We start from the raw sequence: 8,109 nt of genomic DNA on the forward strand, positions 1-8,109 counted from the left end.
CTCTCGGCAGGAGCCCGTCTGCGCAAACGATTAAATCCTCTTGCTTGTTGCATCTCCTGGTCTTGGGACTGAGTCATTGGGGTGTGACCTTCCGTGGACGTTGGGTACCCCAGACCGGGGGCCCAACAATTTGATGTTTTGTTTTATACTTGTTTTATATGGATGAGGGATGTGTTTGTGTAGAGGCTAGAGGTTAATCTCAAGTGTCATTTCTCAGGAGCTGTCCACTTTGGGACCTGGGGCTCACTGGCTAGGCTAGGCTGGCTGGCCAGAAGTCCTAGGGATCTTCCTGCCTCTGCTTCCTTAGCACTGGGATTACAAATCCACCACCATGCATGCCATCTATATGCATTCTGGAGGTCAACCCAGGTCCTCGTGCTTATGCAGCAAGCGCTTTTCTGACTGAGCCATTTCCCTCGGCTTTTGTTTTGATTTTTCTGAGGCAGAGTCTTGCTATAATAGCCAAGACTGGCTAGAACTCATGATGCAGTCCAGACTGGCTTTGAACTTGAAATACTCTTGTCTCAGCCTCCTGAGGACTGGAATTATAGGTGTGCACCACCATGCCCAGCTTTCAAGGCTAAATTCTATTTATTTGTTTGTTTGTTTGTTTGTTTGTTTGTTTTGACAGGGTCTCCCTAGTCCCAGCCTGCCTGGAAGTCATTATGTGAACCAGGCTGGCCTAGATCTTGCCCCTATCCACCTGCCTTTGCCTCCCAAGGTCTGGGATTAAAAGCGTGAACACCACCACCATGCCCGAGGCTAAATTCTTAAGACTATTTTGAAGCACCTTTCTTGTTCTGTTGTGCTCTGTTTGTTTTCTTCTTTCCTCTAATGTGTTTTGATTGGGAAACGGAGGGTTAGTCACACATGAGGTGTCCACATTAAGGAAATTACTGATTCAGCAGTTTAATTACATCAGAGGCTGCTAAATGAGACTGTTTCCTTTTATTTAGACAGCCTGGATCTTCTTAGTCATGACTTGGGAATGTGATAATCTGAGCACAGCTTTATCTTGAAAGCCTACCAAAGCACTACAGCAGTCTCTCCAAGCAAGCGAAATGTCATTTGAGACGCTGCTGTTTGCGTGTCCCTAAACCCTTCTATTTAAGATTTCTTGTCTGGCAAAATCCACCATAGCCTGCCGCACTACGGGGTGGGTGTAACACGGTCTCTAATCGCAGTTCCCTGCTCTATTTCTGCAGCATGAAGTCACTGAGTTGCAATCGTAATTGTTCCTCCTCTCCTCACCACACCCGGGTTTCCCAATTGAGCCTGTATTGAAACATGTCCTTTTTATTCTAACTCTACCAAGAGTGGGTGGAAAGAGTTCTGCTGAACTTGCAAGCCTTGTTCCAAATCCTGAGCTCATCACCATCTTTAGATAGCAGGGACCCAGTGTGGGAACTCTCTAAGAGCTGTTTCTACTTTGGCTGCCCAAAAGTCTAAATCAGGAATTTGAGGAAATCGTCCCCAGTGAGCAAAGTGGTGTTTCCCATCTGTCTCATTCTTACTTCACAAAACAATTTACCAGGAGCTTCAGAGATACGGTTAAGAAGGAAGCAAAATAAGTCACCAAGAGGAATTTCTCTTTTGCCAAATCAGGGGAGCCTAGAACCTTGGGCAGCAAGAAAGATGCTCACAGAGTCCTGTTCCCACACAAGCTAGATCACAACAAGGTATTATTTCTCACCTGTCAGAATGACTATTACCAAAAGACAAAAGACAAATGTTGGCAAGGATATGGAGAAAAGGGAACCCTTGAAAACTGTTGGCAGAACTGTATATTGATGGAGCCTTAATGGAAAATAATATGGAGACTCTGCCACACACTATGTGTGTGTGTGTGTGTGTGTGTGTGTGTGTGTGTGTGTGTGTGTATGAGATGTAAGATCAGTAAGCCAAAGAGATCTATTCACAGTCTCACACATTTCAGCTTTATTCACAGCAGTTAAGATATGGAATCAAATGGATGAATGACCATCAGCTCAATGGAGGATTAGAGAAAGGAAATGTGGTATGCATATACAAGGAATACTATTCAGCCTTTAAAAGGAAGGAAATCCAGGGCTGGGGAGTACTCAGTGAAAGAAGTGCTTGTCTTGCATATGTGAGGGCCTGGATTAGATCCCCAGTATGATGCTTATCTTCATTGTCAGTTTGATTGGATTTAGAATCACCATGGAAACACCTCTGGGTGTGTCTATGAGCATATTTCCAGAAAGGTTTAACTGAAGAGGGAAAACTCACCTTAAATTTGGGCAGCATCATTCCATGGGCTGGGTCCTAGAAGGAACAGAACAAAGAAAGTGACTCAGCACCAGCCCTCATCTCTCTGTTACCTGACTGTGGGCACAGCAGGACCTGCTGCCTCATGCTCCTGCCACCAGGCCTTGACATCCTGGTGGTCTGTGCCCTCAAATCAGGAGGCAGAATAACCCCTTTCTTCCTTAAGTTGCTTTTGTCACAACAATGAGATGGTTATTTTGGTTATTTTGTCACAGCAATGAGAAAAATGACTAACCCACTAGCATTTCAAACAACAGAAACAAAACCAAAAATAAACCCAAACTTCTGAAAAGAAGGAAATCCCATCACTTCCTTGGATAAAAGTTGACATCACTGTTGCTGTTGTTGAAACAGAGTGTCATTTGTAGCCCAGGACATGGATAAACTTAAAGGATATTAAGATAAATAAAATAAATAAGCCAACCACAAAAAAAGGTAAATTATAGCATGTTGTCACTTGCATGTGAAAATTTTCAAAGTCATCGTCGTGGAAACAGAAAGTTAGGCCAGGGATGTAGCTCAGTTGGTAGAGTGCCTGCCTAACATGGGTTCCACCTCAGCACTTGGGAGGCAGAGACAGGAGGATCAGAAGTTCCAGGTCATTCATCCTCAGCTACATAGAGAGTTCAAGGCTAGCTTGGGCTACAAGTGACTCCGTCTTGAAAAAGAAAAAGGAAGATGAGGAGGAGAAGGTTTGGGAGGAGGAAATGGGAGGGTGAGTAGAGGTCACCAGAGGCTGGGGGTGGGGAAGATCAGCTTGATGTGACTCAAAGGACAAAGTTCCAGTTAGACATGAATTTTGTAGTGACTATAATTTTGACCATGTTAATTTTAAAATTGTCAAGGGTAGATTTTAAATGTTCTCACCACTAAAACAAAAATAAGTTAGTGAGCTAATAATGCACATCCAATAGCTTGATTTAGGTATACCTCAACTTATGTGTGTATTGAAGCATCATGTTCTCCATCATGAATACACACTATTTTTTTATTTTATTATTTTTATTAAATTTTTGTGATTTTCGCACATCACAGTTTCATGTTATTTAGATACCTCCTCTATTGCACCTCTCCCACTCTCCCCCTGCCTAATTTAATGTACTCTCTTATATATCTGATTTGTATCCCCAAAGATCCTTCAGCTTGGATCCATCTAATAGACCCACCAAGAGTCCCACCCCTGTAAGACATCGTTTCTCCCTCTCCTAGCAGCCTTCAATTGCCGAAAGTTCCTCTGGTTGGGTTGGGATTTCTTATCCACGTCCTCCTGTCTATGCTGGGATTTTGTCTGGTTTGAGCTTTCACAGGACTTGTGTGTGCTGTCACCATTGCTGTGAGTCCATATGAGTAACTGATCAGCTGTCTGGAAGACTCTTGTTTCTTTGGTTCATTCAACCCCTCTTGCTCTTAGAATCGTTGTACCTTCTCTTCCGAAATGAGTACACACCATTTTCACTTGTTAATTCAAAATAAATAGGTAAATAAATACCAAGTTCATCCCCAAGACTCCTCCTGACAGCTCAACACATGTGACCCAGAATGCAAACCATGTCTTTCCTGACACAGCCAATCCTTTCCCTCCAGGCCACCCACTGGCTCAAAAATTTCTCAGCACTCAGTAGGACGGGGCAAACTACACAAACCCCCTTCAGCCACAGCCACCCTTCACCTCACTGGGACCCCCAAAGAGAAACGTTTGCATGGGGTCAGAGACAGCAAAGACATGCCCCTTAATTTCCCTTACGTTCTGCTTCAGCCTTGTGATAGACTCAACCGTCAGGGGTATGGAAACTTAAGACTACAAGCATCAGGGCAGGTGCCTTTCTCCATAACCCTCCATCACTCAACTGCCAGCCCTCTAAATCTGATCAAACCACACAGTTAAGACATGATTATACCTGCCCTCTCAGAGCTGAGCATTTAGGGATAAATAACACCTTTTTTGTTGTTGTTGTTGTTTTGAGACAGAGTCTTCCTGTAGCCCCAGCTGGCCTGGAACTCACTATGTGAACCAAACTTGCCTAGATCTCACAGAGATCTGCCTGCCTCTGCTTCTTGCAGAGATACTTCAATTCTTAAGTTATTTAAGTTTCAGAAATCCACCTGTTCCCCACCACTTGTGAATCAGCACAGAAAAAGTAATCACATTCCCCACATTCATCCTACCCCTTGTATCATCCCCACCTCCCAGTGCCAGACCTGTCCAATGTGGAGTGCATCCTCCCACAATCCTCTGCCTGCTTTCCAGGCTCCATTTTTGTTGTTTTTTTAATGGGAATCTGCTGTGCACATTTTTCTACTACCTGCTTCTGTCCTGTAGACATACTCCAAGTCAGAAAACAAAGACTGAAGATGTACAGTATTCCATTGGAAAGACAAACCACACACACACACACACACACACACACACACGGTGATGGACAATTAGGCTCTCCCCAGTTGTTTTTTAAATATTTGGTTTTGTGTGGTGTATGCATGTGTGTGCACTCGTGTGGAAACCAGAGGTGAATGTCAGGTTTCTTCTTCTACCGCCTCCATCTTCTTTTTCAGACAGGGTCTCTCACCAAATCCAGAGTTCACTGTTTCCACTAGGCCGGAGATCTGCCTGTCTCCACCCACCAGCCACTCAGTACTGGCATTACAGACACATGCTGCTGAGCCACCGAAACTCAGGTCCAAGGCCTTTCACCACAAGCACTTTGCCCTCTGAGCTCTCCCCGCAGGTCCTAGTTTTTATTTTTTGAGACAGGGTCTTTTCCCAGGCCCCCATTGTTTCATGGCCATCTTCCTACTTCAGTCTTGAATGCTGGGATTATAAGTGTGTAGCACCATGCACGGCTCTCTCCCCAGTTTTTGCCACTCTAACCATGCTTACTCGAATAGCTAACATCCCTCACACTTGTCTTTCAATAGGAGAATTTCCCAAAGGGAGACTGCTGAATCCAAAAGACAATGGTGCTGTTTGCTTTAATAGACACTTCAGGTTATATTCCCAAAGCATTGCAGAAATCTCATTTAGTGCTCAGCCTGATATACTTTAAGTATCTGTAGATTGCTTTCTGAAATGGAAATAAATTATGACCATAGCATTATAATCATTTAGGCAATTCATCTATGCTCTGAAGGGAAAAATCCAGCTATATAGCTAAGCCTACAAATGCACACATGATTCTATCAGAATCTGTCTTGAGATATAAGAGAGCATGCTGACTATTGAACTGAGCTAGCCCTAGTCAAGGACTGTCCAAGCCAGCCACACAGCATCAGCATGATCTTGAACAACAGATTTCTCACATTGTTTGCACCCTCATTTCCTCATAAATAAAAATTTAAATAATAGTAATATAACCCGTGAAGATGCAGAGATATGAAGCATGGGATGTCTCTGACACGTGGAAAGAGCCCTGTCAGTCATTACTGGGCAAGTTGTCTAACTCCTCTGGGCATCTGTTTCTTCATCTGCAAAATGGGAGCACTTGCCTCCTGTCCCAGGGGACATAGAAATGCATTAGAGAACAATGTTTACCCCATAGTAAGTTGTCAACAAAATTAGCTAATGCCACACAATTTAAATGAAGTATTAACAAGAGGAACCAGGATTATACAGCTGCCCAGATGGTGTAAGAATGTGAACAACATCCATGGTCTTCCAAAACCTAAGGAAAACAACTTGATGCCAAGTCTATGGAAGATCCTGGATTCCTGGAAAGCCACACACATCTTCTAAGATAAAGAAAGCAACCTGTGGGGAGACTTGTTTCCCTCCACTTAGCTCTCCTTGTTGCTGAGTGGCTCTGAGCACTGGAAACACCTCACACCACCGTGCTGAGACCTGAACTCTCTTTTTCCAGATGTTGCCATGGCTGGTACCTTCTTAAGGGATGGGTGCCCAGGTAAGCATCCTGGTAACCAAGACTACCAGATAGCATGGAGTGCTGGTGACCCTAGGGTGTGGGGAAATGGTGAGACATTTGAATAACCCACATTGTTGGATCATTCACTGAGCCTAGGAGCATAGACTTGGGACAGGAAGGGAAAAGATGTAGAATTATCGAAAGCAGAGTCCTTGCCCTATAGGAAGCAGCCAGGACACCCCTACTGGCCTGTGTCTACTATGGATGGCCAGCCCACAGGATCTACCCTGTTCTAGTTAGCTTTCTGTTGTTGTGATAAACACCCACCAAAAGCAACCTGGGGGAGGAAAGGGTTTATTTCAGCTTATAAATTACAATCCATCCTTGAGGGAAGCCAGGGCAGGAACCTGGAGGCAGGAACTGAAGCTTACTGGCTTGCTTCCTCTGGCTTGCTCAGCTACCTTATACAGGCCCACCTGCCTAGGGATGGCACCATGAGCTGGCTCCTCCCACATCAACTAGCAATTAAAAGCATACTTTACAGACATCGCCACAGGCCATTGTGACCTGGTAAATTCTTCATATGAGGTTTCCTCTTCCTGAGTGGCTCTAGTTTGGGTTAAGTTGACAAAATCTAATCAGCACACACCTGTATTGTCAGCTTTTTAACTAATCCAACTGAGCATCTCTAGTTAATATTTTTCTAAAAACCCCAAGTAAAGTCAATGACTGTATTTGGGGAGAGGAACTGCAAAAGCTCATTTCATCTTTCCCAGGATTAACATGGCTTGATTCACCAAAGGCCTCAAATAATGCTCTGATTTGAAAGTTAGTTCATGTTCCTTAGCTTGGGAACAGAAACTCTAGTTCAGGCCTTCAACTAAACTGATAGCTGTGAATACTATCTGGTGCCTTGTAGATGAAAGGTACAGAAAGGCTCTACAAGACTGGACACTGTTCCCTAAGGTGGCCAGGTCCCATTAGGATCCTCAAACAGGCCCTGCTCACATAGCACTGACTCCACTGGCACAAGAATTGTCCCCACCATCAGTCTCCTCCGCACATGGCAACTCCTGTGATGGAGAAATGGGGGCTATTTAAAACCTACTCATGTACATTGGGAGCATCAGATACGTCTTTCACCAATGCATGCTGTGTTAGTTTTCTGTTGCTATGACAAAATACCTCAGGAAATCTGCTTAAAAGTAGGACAGATTTCTTTTGTCCAATAGTTTCAGAGGTTTCAGTGCGTGTTCACTTGGCCCCATTTCGTTGGGACATGATGTGAAGCACAATCATGGCAGAAGTGCATGGTGGAGAAAACTGCTCACCTCATGGCAGCAGGAAAACAGAGAAAGAGGAAGGGACCAGGATCTCACTATACGTTTCAAGATCACACCCACAATGATCCGCTTTCTCCATCTAGGCCCCACAGCCTAAAGGGTCTCATACCACCACCCAACAAAATGATCAGTTGGGGATCAAAACACACCCACAAGAGCTTTGGGGGAACAACTAAGATTTAAGCCATAAACTTTGGGGAAATAATTTTTATGATGAAAAGAGATAGATGATATAGATGATAGACATCTCATAGATAGATAGTTGATAGATAGGAGATGATAGGTAAATGGGTAGACAACAGACAGATGATAGATAAATAATAGATGATAGATATATAATATATAGATAACAGGTGATAGATGACAGAATAGATGATAAATAGATAATAGATTAGAGATAATAGATAGATGATAGATGGTAGATGGTAGATAGAAGATGACTAGATAGATGATAGATAATAGATGATGATGATAGATAAATAGATAGATAGATAGATGATAGATTATAGATAGATGATAGATGAGATAGATAGATAGATAAATGATGGATGGATGGATGGATGGATGGATGGATATATATCTCCATCCCTCTCTGCCCCTCCTCCCCACCCCCCCTCGTCATC

The sequence above is a fragment of the Nannospalax galili genome, unplaced genomic scaffold (assembly GCF_000622305.1).
Source record: "Nannospalax galili isolate Female #2095 unplaced genomic scaffold, S.galili_v1.0 scaffold1018, whole genome shotgun sequence".
In the NCBI taxonomy this organism is placed as follows: Eukaryota; Metazoa; Chordata; class Mammalia; order Rodentia; family Spalacidae; genus Nannospalax; species Nannospalax galili.